The 16,104-nt window shown below is 42.5% G+C and overlaps 1 protein-coding gene across 1 annotated transcript in view; it reads left to right on the top strand.

Annotated features, from left to right (window-relative positions):
* Positions 1-2,020: 2,020 nt before the first annotated feature.
* Positions 2,021-16,104, top strand: part of LOC108695665 (septin-2A) — a 65,727-nt gene continuing 51,643 nt past the window's right edge. Inside the window, exon 1 of the mRNA XM_041567052.1 lies at positions 2,021-2,538. The gene's annotated coding sequence lies outside the window, so the exon portion shown is untranslated. The remainder of the gene's footprint in view (positions 2,539-16,104) is intronic.

Genomic DNA, 16,104 nt, shown 5'->3' on the forward strand with positions numbered 1-16,104 from the left:
GGGTTGGAATGAAATTAGGAAAAAAAATTAAGAAATCACAAAAGCACAAGAAGTTGCCAGTTTAAAATATCCAATATTATGACACTGAAATTATGTGAGATTAGGGTTAGCTCAAAGTATTTGACCCACTCCTGGTTAAACACTTTGAGCTGTGAGAGCCTATTGGGGGCTGGGGTAATTTAAAGAATGAGCCACGTGTGCTGCACTAAGTCTGTGTTAGCAGTACAATAAATGATGCTGTCAAAGAACAAGTATGAGGCACAGGGCTGGATCTCTTATCGTAAATTCTGCCTTTCAAAAGGAATCCTCCTGCTCTGAACTTGTGTGAACTTATCCATGCCTGCCCCAGTCACATTCACACACAGTAGGGCCAAATTAATCAGGAGCCAATTAACCTGCCTGTATGGTTTTTGGAGCATGGGAGGAAACCAGAGTACCTGGTGGAAACCCACGCAGACATGGGGAGAACATACACACGCCATTTAGGCGGCAGTGCTACTTTAATAAAGAGTTTGTCTTCCCCATGACACCATGCTACAAACAGGCTAAAGGGGGAGCTTGTATACCTCATTAAGTTTTACCTCAGAAATTAGATTTTGATATGTATAGTGAATCGTATTTTGACTTGTATTTGTTGTGCCAGTGGCATAGAGTAATAGTTTATAATAATGCATATAATAATTACATCTGCTAAGACATTGAGATTCTTGTTCAAGCTGGTTATGTTTTTAGGCCAAGGGTGACACTATCTAATGTGGTTTAATTTAGTGAAGTGCAAGAACCACACAGTAGAGCTTGCACAGCTTTGGGGAGCAACCAGTTAGGAGATATCACCATGTACAAATACTGAGCTAATTTGACAAAGCTGTAAAACCTGCTGGTAGAGCCAGATTTCAATCACTTCAGCACAAGACACTTACTTCAGCAGTGTGAGGTTAGAAGAAAGCAATTCTTTTAAAGGGGACCTGTCACCCACAAACAAAAATCGTTATAATTAAAAGCCTTTTCCATCTTAAACATTAAATCCAAAGTGTTTTGTTTTGTTTATACAACAATATTTGTAATAAACTTATTTAAAGTTCTTCACTGTCAATCATACATAGTTTTTCATGTCTCTACTGTATGTCACTGGAATAGCAATCACTTCATAGATAGGATTTTCTTTCCACTTCTTGCAGTGTATTATCTCATATAGCCTGTACTTGGGTGCTTTCATCAGGTCCTTCTTTCTGACGCATATTTGATACTTAAAGATGATGCAGAGCTTGCTTTCACAACAGCTTTCATAAAATGGTGCTTGCTATGAATGACTACTCTAAAAAAATTCAGCTAGCTAAAAAAAATTTTTTGATTATCATGACAGTGTTGGAATCATTTCATAAGGTGTCAGCTCCTGTTTAATGTGAGGTACAGAAAGGGAACTTGTAGAAACCAGAAGGTATGTGCAAACAGTGTGAGGGTAATGGCATACACAGTGATTATGGGTATTTGTTGTTCAGTTGATAAGTGATAGAACTACTGAAACAGATTCCCATTTACTTCAGTGTTTTTAAGCAGTAACAGGGCCAGAACTATGTGTAGACAGAAGAAGCATGTGCCTATGGTGCAATGGCAGGGGTGTGCTAGGACCCTATGCACATACCTTTTCTAACACCTTAGGATCGGCCGTTGGTGACAGGCAAGTTATGTTCATGTTTTGTTCATGGAAGAGAGGTAGGTTGAAGTTGCTGACTATATGGAAGGAAAGGAGCGGAAGGTTGAAGTTGCCCCATGTAGGGGGGCTTTGTGGAGCAGATGGGGGTAAGTTGCTGAGTGGGTGGGACTGGGGAGTGGGAGGGGGTATGACAGACAGGGCTTGCCTTGTGTGCCGTTCAGCTGTGGCCCGTCTCAGAGCAACAGTTGTCTGACCCTGTTCTAATATCTTTATAAATTATAGCAGGGGGTACATTATGCATTATAATCTACAAAGATGTCTGCATTATAATCTACAAAGATGTCTGGCTCTGTTCTGCCCTTGCCTTCTTGCCTGCCACAGGTGATGTCATAAGGGGAAAGGCCAAGGAAGTAGGGACTGGAGACTGAGGTGGGAGGGGGAGTGTGAGTTGAGAGGGAGGTTATGTGAAAATTGGGAGAGTTGGTGAGAAAGAATGGAGAAACACCAGAGAGGGGGTTAGACAGAGTGGACACAGAGATACAGGGAGTCAAAAGTGAGACTGTGTCAGTGCAAGATGCTTCACACCACTCCCCATCTGCAATGAAGCAGCACCAGAGCAGTACTGGTTAAATGGGTAGGAGCTAGAATCAACCTGTCAGCCAGCACGGACTGACACAGAAAACCAGCATACCTGCTCCTGCTGCAATAGCTCCGCTCGTCACCCCTTTGATAATCACTCCTCCCCCACCCCAATGAATTTCCCCGCACTAACAACAAGGGGAGGGGGATCAGAGCAGACAGGGATCAGCAGGGGGAGCACATGAGACGGAAGCTATGAAGGGCCATATCTGAGAGGGAGTGAGAGAAAAGGAGCGCACTGTGCTGTAAGTAAAATCTGAGCCTGCGAGTCAGATGGGAGGGGGGGAGTGCGTAGGGAGAGCTGCAGGAAGAGAGCAGCGGCGGAAGTGATGTTTCATATAAACGGCGCATTCTGATGTCAGAACGCACCATTTATAAGGATATAATTTACAGTCTGGTCCCATAGGGAAATGACCAGACTGTAGATTATATAGTGAATAAAGTACCCCCTCTTGTAAAATATAAGGATATTATAAGTTATCGAGGAGTTTCATGACCATATAAAAACACGAGGCCGAAGGTCGAGTGTTTTTATACAGGTCATGGAACTCCGAGTTAACTTCTAATATCCTCATATTTTACAACTGGGGGTACTTTATTTATTATAATACACAAGTTTTAGTGAGTCATGTGACAGAAATTACATCAGAACTCACCGTTTATAACTGATGACATCAGAACTCACCGTTTATAAGGATATAATTTACAAGATATTCATGGCTTTTGTGTATTATATGATGATATAGGAGTCTTGTACTTCTAAACTTCCTTCCCCTATAACCCAGCACAGAAAAAACAGGGGCCTGCTGCACGTCGGCCAATGTCCACACTGTATAATAACAATAAGCCATTTTGCCTTTTTATACTGTGTGTTTCTTGCTGAGAAGGAAGTGTAAATCTTTGTGTACTGTGGACACCATAGCTTCATTCAGATGATTTCCACATTTACTTGAAACTCATTGGGTCATGTGCATTTTGTTCAGCTTTTGGCTTAACTGATGTTTTTAATCTGTACAACATTGAAAATAAACTGTTCTACATTATCCAATTCAGTTAAATGATTCATACTTGGTTTAACTTGTAGTTCCAGCCTGGCTATGGAGGCGGGAAGATAGAAAACAAAAGAAAGGGACCGCTACTGCTCACCGCATGTTCCTAACCAGGTGCTCTGTCAAACAGTGTCCCCACTGCAAACATCCAATAGACTCAGAAAAGGCAGACGGCACTTCTGGAATAGGTTTATTGGGGTTACTGCTGTAAAACCTAACGCGTTTCGGGAGTAAATCCCTTAATCATAGGTGATTTACTCCCGAAATGCGTTAGGTTTTACAGCAGTAACCCCAATAAACCTATTCCAGAAGTGCCGTCTGCCTGTTCTGAGTCTATTGTATGGAGGCGGGAAGCAAGGTCTCTATGAGCTCACATTCCAAAAATACTTGAAAAACAGCAGTAAGGGGATGGAGAGAGGGGAGTGTGATTATTCTAAGACCAATGAATATTTTAAACATTTTAGTGCAAAATTTCTACAAAGCCTGAAAGAAGAAGTCTTTGTCTTTTTCCTTGCCAGTCTTCAGACTGGTGGGCCCACAACATGGCAAGAATGATGAGGAAGTGGCAACTCAGTACTTTGGAGATAACAAGCCAAGTTGTGGCAACTCAGTACTTTGGAGATAACAAGCCAAGTTGAGAGCACAGTGTAATTGTCATTAGGGATAATGTGACCAGGGTAGTAGTGGGATAGGGTAGGGAGATGTAGCTCAAGGTACCAGTAAAGCCGTGAAGTGAATAGTGTTTGTTTTTTTACAGTTTACATCTATTAGCAGTAAATAAACAATTTCCCGTCACCCAGTTTTCTATTCTGTATGGTAAAATTTTCACTCTGTGGTTTTATAGAGAACCCGGAATTACTTTGGACTACTTTATCTTATGTAGGAACTAAAATACAGTATTATACAGTGGAACCTCAATTTTACATCCCCTGACTTTAAGTTTCCCCTCATTTTACATTGTTGTTTTGTGGCCCCTCCTATATATTATAATATAATACATAATACATTTCCCTGATTTTACATTTTCCTGGATTTTACACCATTTTTATCTGTTCTTCCGGAAAACTTAAAATAGGGGTTCTGTCAGGCTTACCAGTATAATCCAGTCGTAGAAGGAGCTGGAGCCGTAGATAGTGAACCCACAAGCGCCTCACACAACCGCTACCCACCTGGAGTGGAACAGGGAGCAGGGTTGTGGAGAGTAGCCAATGAGACGATAAGCGAAGTACAAGGGATTAGGCAAAGTCGTGGTCAGGAGGTCCGAGGTCAGAAGGCAGGCAGCGAGATTCGTAAACGATGAAACAGGCCGATAAGTCAAGACAGGCAGCAGGAATCGTAGTCCGGGTACAGGCAAGGGTCGATAACAGGAATTCAAGAAGTATAGAGATGCTAGGGTTTCAGTTAAACAACCTAATAACCAGGCAATGCATCTCAGTCTGAACCAGGTTTAAATATTGTTAGTTTGGTGCCTAACTGGCGTCTTTCCGCTGGCGTCGCAGTACTGACGCCAGCACGTCCGTCTTAGGCGTTTTCGCCCGCGTCCTTGCGCCCGCGCATGCGCCGAACAGAACGCGGACCCAATTCCTCACATTGCCCCCCATCAAGGAGCGGCCTCAGGACGCGACAACCAGAAGGCTTACCAGGGTAAGTTCCATGGAATTTTTCCAACAACTCCGGAGCGTGGATGTTAGAAGCTGGTTCCCAAGAATTCTCTTCCGGACCATAACCTTTCCACCTTACCAGGTACTGAAGACGCTTGCCTCTCAACCTGGAATCCAAGATCTCCTCAACCTCAAATTCTTCTTGACCATCAACCACAACAGGAAGCGGAGGAGGAGCCGTACGCCCAGGAAATCGAAACGTTGAGGCCGGTTTCAAAAGTGCAGTATGAAACACTGGATGAATGTGCCAGGATGCTGGAAGTTTAAGATGGAAAGCCACAGGATTAATTTGACGAATTATGGGAAAAGGACCCAAGAAACGTTTACCCAACTTCCTACTGGGACAAGAAAGCTTGAGGTTAACAGTTGACAACCAAACAAAGTCACCCACCTTGAACTCTGGGTCGCCTCTCCGTCTCCGATCAGCATAAGTTTTAAAGTTTTGTTGAGCCTTCTTCATGTTTTCTTGGAGTTTCTGAAAATTATTGGACAGAAAAGTTAATCGGTCCTTGACTGCAGGAACTAAAATATCAGCAAAAATGGCAGAGGGAAAAGTTACTGGATGAAGACCATAGTTTGCGAAGAAAGGGGACTGTCTGATGGAGGAATGATGAGCATTATTATAAGCGAACTCCGCAAGAGGAAGAAGATTCACCCAGTCATCTTGGAGGTACGAAGAATAACATCTCAAATATTGCTCGAGGGTCTGGTTAGTTCGCTCGGTCTGACCATTGGACTGAGGATGAAAAGCAGAGGAAAGGGACACCGAAATCTTAAGTGCTCCACACAAGGACTTCCAAAACTGTGACGTGAACTGCGGTCCCCGATCTGACACCACCTCGTCTGGAAGACCATGGAGTCTTACTACTTCCTTAATGAAGGTATCAGCAGTCTCAGAGGCAGAAGGAAGTTTTGGTAAAGACTTAAAATGAGCCATCTTAGTTAAACGGTCAACAAAAACAGCAATGGTGGAACAATCACATGACAATGGTAAATCAGAAATAAAGTCCAAAGAAACTGATCCCCATGGACGAGAAGGCACTGGCAGTGGTTGAAGAAGACCAATAGGCCTAGAATGAGAGTCCTTGGATCTGGTGCAAACTTCACATGATGAGACAGACTTGAAACAGTCTTTAGCCATCCCAGGCCACCAAAATAATCTCTTGGCCGAAATAATAGTCTTTTGGACACCTGGATGACCCGCCAGTTTGGAATCATGAATATTCTTGAGGACCTCTAAACGCATTTGTTCCGGAACAAAAATCTTGCCTTGATGAAGAAGGAAACCCTCCTTGGGAACCAATGATGGTTCACAAACGTTTATGGATGCATCTTTAATTCCATCTACAAGAGTAGACTGTAACAGGAGGAAATTATTAGAGTTTAAAATCTTCTCAGGAGCCAGAGGAACTTCATCTTCAGGGGAGAACATTCATGATAAAGCATCCGCCTTAACATTCTTTGACCCAGGTCGGTATGTGAGATGAAAATTAAATCGCATAAAAAATAAAGCCCACCTTGCTTGTCTAGGTCTCAACCTCTTGGCCGAACGTAGATACTCCAAATTCCTATGATCCGTAAGGATGAGAATCGGATGTTTAGACCCTTCAAGGAGATACCTCCACTCCTCAAGTGCTAGCTTGATAGCAAGTAATTCGCGGTCAGCTACATCATAATTACATTCGCTTTTGGCCAACTTACGGGAAAAAAAAGCAACAGGATGAAGATCCTCTTGAATCCCAGTTCTCTGTGACAACACAGCACCCACTGCGAGTTCTGAAGCGTCAACTTCTAAGGTGAAAGGAAGGGAAACATCTGGATGGTGAAGAATTGGGCCTGAAGTGAAAAGTGTCTTCAGACTCTCAAAAGCCCCCTGAGCCTGTGGTGACCAACAAAACTTTTGATTATTGCGAGTCAACTCAGTAATTCGAAGAATGACTTGAGAAAAATTCTTTATAAATTTTCTGTAAAAGTTTGCAAAACCAATAAAACGTTGAACAGCTTTTTTAGATGATGGAATTGGCCAGTCAAGAATTGCAGAGATCTTCCTGGAGTCCATCTGGATTCCCTGGGGAGAAATGAAGAAACCCAAAAAATCTACAGACGTTTGTTCAAACACACATTTTTCAATCTTAGCATACAGCTGATGAGTGCGCAGAGGTGTCAGGACCTTCTTCAAATGTAACCTGTGCTCCTCCAACGAGTTAGAAAAAATAAGGATATCATCTAAATATATGATGACGAAAATATCAAGAAAGTCCCTGAAGACATCATTAACGAAGTGCTGAAATGTCGCAGGGGCGTTACAGAGACCAAAAGGCATGACCAAATATTCAAAATGTCCGTAACGAGTGCAAAAGGCCGTCTTCCATTCATCACCTTCCCTTATTCTGACTAGATTATATGCACCCCGAAGATCCAGTTTAGAAAAAATCTTAGCCTCCGCCAAACGTTGGAAAAGTTCTGGAATGAGACGAAGGGGATAGCGATTTTTGACTGTAATTTTGTTCAAATCTCGGTAGTCAATACACTGCCTTAAAGAATGATCCTTTTTCTCAACAAAGAAAATCCCAGCTCCTGCCGGAGAAGAAGACTGCCTAATGAATCCTTTAGCCAGATTCTCATCTAAATAAGAACGGAGCTCCGAAAGTTCAGACTCAGATAACGGATACACTCGTCCAAAAGGAATTTGAGCCCCTGGAAGAAGGTTAATAGGGCAATCGTAAATACGATGAGGAGGCAACCTGTCGGCCCCTCTTTTATTGAAAACGTCCGTAAATTCCCAATATGCTTGAGGAAGAAGGTCTTGGATCTCAGAGGCAGGAGATAAAGAACATACACCATTTGAAGGGAGAATGCATTGGGAAAGACAAAAGTTTGAAAGAAAAGTTACTTCACCAGTTGCCCAGTTGATAGACGGGATTGTGTAACTGCAACCAAGGTAATCCCAGGATGTCAGGGAATAAAGGAGAAGAAACCACGTCAAAGTTCATGAGTTCAGCATGCCCTTTATTAAAGAAAACAAAAAGGGAGATAGTCTCTTGCACCACAGGGCCAGAAGTAATCAGAGAACCATCTGCCACACGAAGAGCTATAGGATTCTTTTTGGACTGGAGCGGTATCTGGAACTGTAATGCCACTTTATTGTCCAAGAAACACCCGCATGCCCCAGAATCAAGAATTGCTTGAAGTTCGACCCTCTTGTCTCCCCACTGCAAAGATAAAGAGACTGTCAGGAGAGGCACAGGAACATGACACCCAGAAAAGTCCTTTTCAAAAATCCTCTTACCCGTTGGGTGGGTCGGACAACCCCGAAGCAGATGACCAGCTTGTCCGCAATAGAGGCAGAGGTTAAGTCTGCGACGTCTAATACGCTCCTCTGGAGTTAACGCAGACCTAATAGCACCGATCTGCATAGGCTCTGGAGCTACGTTGAAGATGGATGGAGGAGCAGCTGGAGAACTTGTGGAAGGCATTCGGACAGGAGGAGGAGCGGATGGTAACAGCCAAGTCTGAGGGGAAAGACCTGCTTTCTCAGCCTTTTCTTCTTCCGGGCGTTCCCTGAGCCTCTGATCCAGTTGGATTGAAATGAGGATGAGATCCTCCAGACTATCAGGGATGCCAGTACGAGCTAACTCATTTTTTAACTCAGATGAAAGTCCGAAACGGTACTGGTTCTTTAATGCTGCTGGGTTCCATTCGGTATCATCCGCCCATTGCCGGAATTCCAGCGTGTAATCTTCCGCTGGACGGTCCCCTTGCTTCAGAGCACGCAGGGCGGCCTCAGCAGTGGTGGCTCTGTGTGGATCATCGAAAATAACTGCCATCGCATCAAAAAAAGAATCTACTGTGGCCAATACAGGACTTTGACAATCCATGAGACGGAAGGCCCAGGTTTGTGGTTCACCCGTAAGGAAGGAAATGATAACCCCAACCCGGATTTGCTCAGTGGGATATGTGGGGGGTTTAAGTGAAAACAGCAGCTTACAGTTGCTCCTGAAGTTCCTGAACACCTTTCGATCACCAGCGAATTTTTCTGGAAAGGCCACTTTAGGTTCGGAGATTCCTGAGGTAATCACCTAAACTTCCGTTGGAGCAGGAGGAGGAGCAGCAGCCGTGGAAGGAAGGACAACTGGCGGATGGGTTCTGATATGCTCCTGCAACTGCGAATAGCCACTTTGCAGCTCCCGAACAGCTTGTGTTAGTGAGGACAGCTGTTGGGTTAGGACGGCAAATGGAGACGCTCCTTCAGCTGGATCCATCCTAGGGCCTGGTTATACTGTCAGGCTTACCAGTATAATCCAGTCGTAGAAGGAGCTGGAGCCGTAGATAGTGAACCCACAAGCGCCTCACACAACCGCTACCCACCTGGAGTGGAACAGGGAGCAGGGTTGTGGAGAGTAGCCAATGAGACGATAAGCGAAGTACAAGGGATTAGGCAAAGTCGTGGTCAGGAGGTCCGAGGTCAGAAGGCAGGCAGCGAGATTCGTAAACGATGAAACAGGCCGATAAGTCAAGACAGGCAGCAGGAATCGTAGTCCGGGTACAGGCAAGGGTCGATAACAGGAATTCGAGAAGTATAGAGATGCTAGGGTTTCAGTTAAACAACCTAATAACCAGGCAATGCATCTCAGTCTGAACCAGGTTTAAATATTGTTAGTTTGGCGCCAAACTGGCGTCTTTCCGCTGGCGTCGCAGTACTGACGCCAGCACGTCCGTCTTAGGTATTTTTGCCCGCGTCCTTGCGCCAGCGACCACCGCCGGCGCCTTCACGCCCGTCGCCGGCGTCCTGTGTCATGCGCCGGCGCGCATTAACGCGCCCGCGCCTGCGCCGAACAGAACGCGGACCCAATTCCTTACAGGTTCTACTGTCACTAAAATGAAAGCCAGCGCCAAAGGCACAGGGAACAGTCAAACAAATATATAGGGTACTATTGTTTTATAATATTGCCATCTCTTGTGTTCGATGGGAACAATTATCTCCACCTTATAAGTGCCACCCTTATTCGGTATTTACCACCACCAGAAAATTAAAAACTTTCCTTTAAAAGCTTGTTTAGGTGGGTACACACACGCATATTGTCAACTTGCATGTAAAAAATCATGAAGTACATCTCCTGCTAAACGCTGTGAAATGACATGCAGCAGCAAATAGTGTAAAATTACCTCTTTATTTTTTAAAAATAAAATATTAAAATGCACTCACATGGCATTGGTTATTAAAAGGCATATCTATGCATCATCCTGCTGGAAGCTCCCCCCGTGTGGAATGTCCGCACAATGTCCCAAGGGCCAGGGCCTTTTGAGAAGATGTAAGGTTAGCTTGTAGCTTCCTTTCCTCGTGTACGGTGTGGGGCGCCTTCCAGTGACGTCACCTGCCTTGCACACTGCAGGTAAATCCAATAAACTGAACTAGTTGGAAGATAATCAGGCATATAGACCAATCCTTCAGTTACGGTCTCTTCTCTTAATGAGATCAGATGAGAAGTGGTCATGTCTGAAGAAGGGGCACGCCGCCGAAACGTTACATCATATGACTAAATAAACGTGCAGGAGATTTCCCCGCTACACCTGCCTTCATGTGTTTGGCAAATCTCTGAGCATTCGGATCTTTGGGAGAGGTGCCAACCCCTCCAGCCAGCACTAGGCATTCGCAGATAGGAGAGAAATTGGGGGAAATAGGATCTTTTGGTTTGCCTATCTTCTCAAAAGGCCCTGGCCCTTGGGACTTTGTGCAGACATTCCACACGGGGCGAGCCTCCAGCAGGACGATGCATAGATATGCCTTTTAATAACCATTGCCATGTGAGTGCATTTTAATAATTTATTTTTAAAAAATAAAGAGGTCATTTTACACTTGCTGCTGCATGTCATTTCACAGCGTTTACCAGGAGATGTACTTCATGATTTTTTACATGCAAGTTGACAATATGCGTTTGAGTACCCACCTAAACAAGCTTTTAAAGGAAAGTTTTTAATTTTCTGGTGGTGGTAAATACCAAATAAGGGTGGCACTTATAAGGTGGAGAGAATTGTTCCCATCGAACACAAGAGGTGGCAACATTATAAAACAATATCACCCTATATATTTGTTTGTCTGTTCCCTGTGCCATTGGCGCTGGCTTTCATTTTAGTGACTGGGATTTGGACTTGAAGGGATACAAGTAGGAGCCGGCTAAGGATTGTGGACACAATTGGACCTTGGGATTATACTCTTCGGACACATTGTACTGTATTCTATAAGGTTTTTCTGTTGTGAAAACCTGTGCACTGTAGCCAACATTTATTGTGAATGGTTCCCTTGCTTAGAAGCAGCTCATTTGTGAACAGTAGTATTGTTTTAGAGGCACAGTTTATATCAGTGCAGACACTGCTGTTTATGCCATAAGGCAGGGTGATGACCATGACTCTTATGGCAACATTTAAGTGTGTAGATTGGAATTTCCTTTTTTATGGCAAACCAGAAATGATTGTTGTGTAACTTTCCTGATATGGGTAGAAAATTAAGATTCTAGTTCCAAAAATAAAATGTTTGCATGAGAGTCTGAGGAGTCCCTAAGAGATACAGAGACAGAATGTGACCCTGTAGTTCCAGTTATATACAACTTGTAATTCATATCAATTGTTTTATTGATGTGCTATCCCCAGGCAGCGCCACATCAACGGTGTGGAGAAGGTGTGTGTTTTGTTTAGGTGTAGCCTCCAATTTGGAGGAAGGCAATTATTACAGCCAGTACTTGCAGTACGAGATCCCTGCTTTATATCAGTATTTAGATGTAAACCATAGGCATAACTCAAATCAGTTTCATAGCTAGCCAGATAACCATTGCACTATATTAATTTTACTTATAGCAGCACAACCTACTTCTCCCACTTACACACAGAAAGACAACAAGAGCTGGGCCTAGGGTAGCAAACTAATTTCAACATGCTTGAATGTTTGACTTAAATTAAGTTATTAAGCACAGGTCTACAAGTATGTGTGTATGTATATATACATGGCAGATAAGACTTGGGGTAATGGGTTAAAACACTGTTAAAGCGTGTTTTCCACAACAGATTGACCTAGATTGTACAGGGTTACTTAATTTAGCACACCTATAGGATTCTCATATCAGAATCTAACCCTGGAAGCAGTGAAGAGACTTCTAAAAAGTCTATATATGTTTATAATGTTTATGTACATACTGACAAATAATCCTTTGAAAAGTTATCACTGCTCTGGTACATAAAGAGTTAAATAATTTGGGTACCTGTATCTATTCTCTGCCTTTGGTACTTGGCAAGATTTTTAGTTTATTGGCTGCCTTTTTCTTACAGGGTGTGGTAGAGGGTGCCCGCTCTAACACACTTCCCTATATTCTTTCAGTTTCTGTGGAATGGATACAGAATTCCATGGAACTTTGTATTTTGACCCAACAAATGTTTTTATATTTTTAAAGCCCTTATTTTCATAGCACCAACATATCCAGCAGCTCTTTACAGAGATTGTACATCATTGACATTGGTCCCTACCCCAGTGAAGCTTACAGTCTAAATTATATATTTATACAAATTGCAGTCAGTCAGTTGGTTAATCTCCACATTGTTGTTTTCAGGGCACCAAACAGCTCAGGAAATTACATTTGTCCTACAGTCATAATGAAAACATATTACCAATCCACAGTGAAGTCTTTGTATCAACAAATCTCTCCCTTTCCTAAAATTTAGCTTCTGTTAAGCTTTGTGATAAGGAGCAGCTCATTATACAGGTATGGGATCCATTATCCAGAAACGCGTTATCCAGAATTCTCAGAATTATGGAAAGGTTGTATCCCATAGACTCCTATTTTATCAAAATAATACCAGTTTTTAATAATGATTTCCTTTTTCTCTGCAATAATAAAACAGTAGCTTGTACTTGGTCCAAACGAAGATATAATTAATCCTTACTGGAAGCAGAACCAGCCTTATGGGTTTATTTAATGTTTACATGATTTTATAGTAGACTTATGAAAGATCTGTTATCCGGAAAGCCTCAGGTCCAGAGCACTCTGGATAACTGGTCCCATACCTGTACAGAATCTGAAACTTTCAGTTTCTGATTTTGCCCTGTTTACTGCAATAAAAAAAGTTTTCCTAATCAAAACAATTGGATGATTTTGTTCCTTTTGTTCCTTAATTGCACTAAAGGACTAAAAGGAATGGCTATACAGCAACTTTTAACCACTAACTCTGATGGGACTGGTAACCTTTACCCTTGATGTAGAGCTGCATACACATTTCTCTGGAATTGTATAAAGTATGTGCTGCAGTAGAAGTTCTCAAAGTTATTTATGTGACTCGTCTTATACCCATCCATGTTGCTATCAGCAGCCTGTTATGGGAAATTCCAGCTCAGCCTTTGACATCATTTACTAATTTTCCCTGGAATGAATACAGGAAATGATTTTTATTTGGGTTATATAGCTCTGGGGGAGGGATTGGGTTTTGTTTGTAGTGTCACACAGAGAAATATTCATTTTTGTTAATAACCTTTATAGCTTGAGATATAGTATGTAACACCTTGGTAATTCCAAAGTTATTGCTTGTGTATGTAAGCAAGAAAAAGTAGAGACCTGCTATCACAAAACATAATTTTTTTAACCCCCAGGGGTTATTTAATCAGGAACAAACTCAAAAAAAGGCATACAAATCCTTAATAGTAAGTATATAGATATATCTAAAGCTGGCCATAGACGCACAGATCGATTCGTACGATTTTCAGATCGTGTGTGGAGAGTGCCGACATCTTTCGTCCAGCGGAGATCGGTCGTTTGGACAGGTTTGATTTTGACCCGACCGATCTCACCGGAGCCCATTGCACATCCTAATTGGATCGTTGGGCCATACGGCCGAACGTTTAGATTACCCCCGATATAGCCATGCTCGTTAATGGCATATCGGGGAAAGATCCGCTCATTTGGCGATGTTGCCAAACGAGCGGATCTTTGCGTCTATGGCCACCTTTACTTATATCAGATTTATGTCAGACATACTCTGGTAAAGAGAGAGGTAGTATTTCAGTGGCTCTAACCACCATCCTACGCCACTTCCTAGCTAGTCTGTAAAGGTATCAATTTTAGAAAGTACTGGATTGTCTTGTGTTTATATAAGCAAATTATGAAGTTACCCGCAATGATGAATGCTTTAGACCAGGGGTCCCCAACCTTCTGTAGCCGTGAGCAACAGTCAGATGTAAAAAGAGTTGGGGAGCATGCAAGCATGAAAAATGTGCCTGGGTGGTACAAAATAAGGGCTGTGATTGGCCATTTGTTAGTCCTGTGTGTACTGGCAGCTTATAGGAGGCTCTGTTTGGCAGTACACATGGTTTGTATTCAACAAAAACCTGCCTCAAAACGAGGAATTCAAAAATAAGCACCTGCTTTGAAGCCACTGGAAGCAACATGTTGCTTGTGAGCCACTGGTTGGGGATTACTATTATAGACAGTCTTGGATTTGGAGTTTTTCAAATGAACTGACTCAATACTGTATATATAGAGACAGATTGATGAGGGGGGTAGTGAATGTTAACTGAGATTAAAATTGAGCTTTTAGGCAATTTTGGCATAAGCCAAACCCTGCACTCCATTCTAAACGCACCACACACAATGATGCGCGGAGGTGGCAGCAAGAAAAGGTTTATGTTAGGCATGGAAACTCTTTTTCAAAATTCAGTTTTTTCCAGTTGTACGGTGCTATGTAGAAGTAGTGCTATCTTAAAATAATGATCATATATACATAATAGTGATGTGCGAGTCGAGCACTTGGCTTCCTTCCTCCTTTTATAGACCCGCTGATGACATCACAAAAGGGGTGGACCAGACAGCCACACGCCTATAAAACCGGGTAGTTGGAAGCCGGCAGTCTAAGATCGCAGGCAGGGAGAGCAGACAGAAGAGCCCGCAAATTGGGCAAGCCGACACATCACTAATACATATAACTGCAATTTATAAGAACTCAAAAGGTATATCTTGCAATCTCTGGATAAATATATTGCCTAGTGCCCAAAGCAGCTGAAAGGAGAGCTCTGGCTCTAAGTAAATTCAGTGGTAATTGCTTATTTATTGATTTAGATGCTGCCGGAGCAGAGTCACTTATCCCAAACATATTTTCTTACCTGCAAGCTTGTTTTTAGCTGTGGGGTGTCACGTTTTGCACAGCAAAAGGGGACATTAAATTAACATGCCTGACAACATCTGGCTTATGTTTTGAATGTATTTATTCCACAAGTGGCTGTTAAATTCATGATGTAAGTTCTGTTTATCTCTGGGTATTATTACATTATGCAAATAGTGAACGTTTCTCTCTGAAGCACTACATAAATGTGTCGGTACTATATAAATAAAGCATAATACTAATCTACTAAGTATGAAAGCAGCGTTTAGGGCCTTTGTGCTGCTCTAAGTCAGGCTGGAAATGTTATGAGAATGTCTTGTTTCCAAAGAGAACGTTCCCTTAAATAAGATTCTTCATCCCTCTTCATAAGAAATTATATTTGCTGGCAGTGCACATTCTTGTGTGGTCTTACAAGAGATGTGGCGAGCCATTTCTGAGTAGGGGGCCTGAGACTAATAGTGCCACATGTAGCGATCCTATGCAGAACTTCCAAACAAGGTTATTAATTTTGTTTTGTGTGTTCCAAGGTACATATTATAGGCGCCACATTACACGTTTCCTTCTAGTACCAGGATCCTTTTCTTTCCCTACGTGTGCTACGTGATAGGACAGGAAATCACACCCCTAGAAAAGCCCACCGCTGTGCAGGGAATGCAGAGTTCCTAAACAAACATCCCTACCTTGACTCGTTTCTCTTCCCGGCACAGTCACTAAATTTTACTGCTGATGAACAGGTTTTAGACATCTGAAATGAGGTTGAAGGAAAATAATTTTGCAAAAAATGTATTTAAAATGTACTGAAAGGCAACATAAAAGTTACAGAAGGCATGCTTTGCATTGCAATGTTGCTTTCCTTTTTACATTAACTATCATGGGATTGGCTCCTTTATGTTATATTGTTCCAAAGGCTATTGGAAAATGATAGGATCTATAGCTCACAGCAGTAGAAAACATGAACTTGCTT

Source organism: Xenopus laevis, chromosome 1L (genome assembly GCF_017654675.1).
Source record: "Xenopus laevis strain J_2021 chromosome 1L, Xenopus_laevis_v10.1, whole genome shotgun sequence".
NCBI classification, from domain to species: domain Eukaryota; kingdom Metazoa; phylum Chordata; class Amphibia; order Anura; family Pipidae; genus Xenopus; species Xenopus laevis.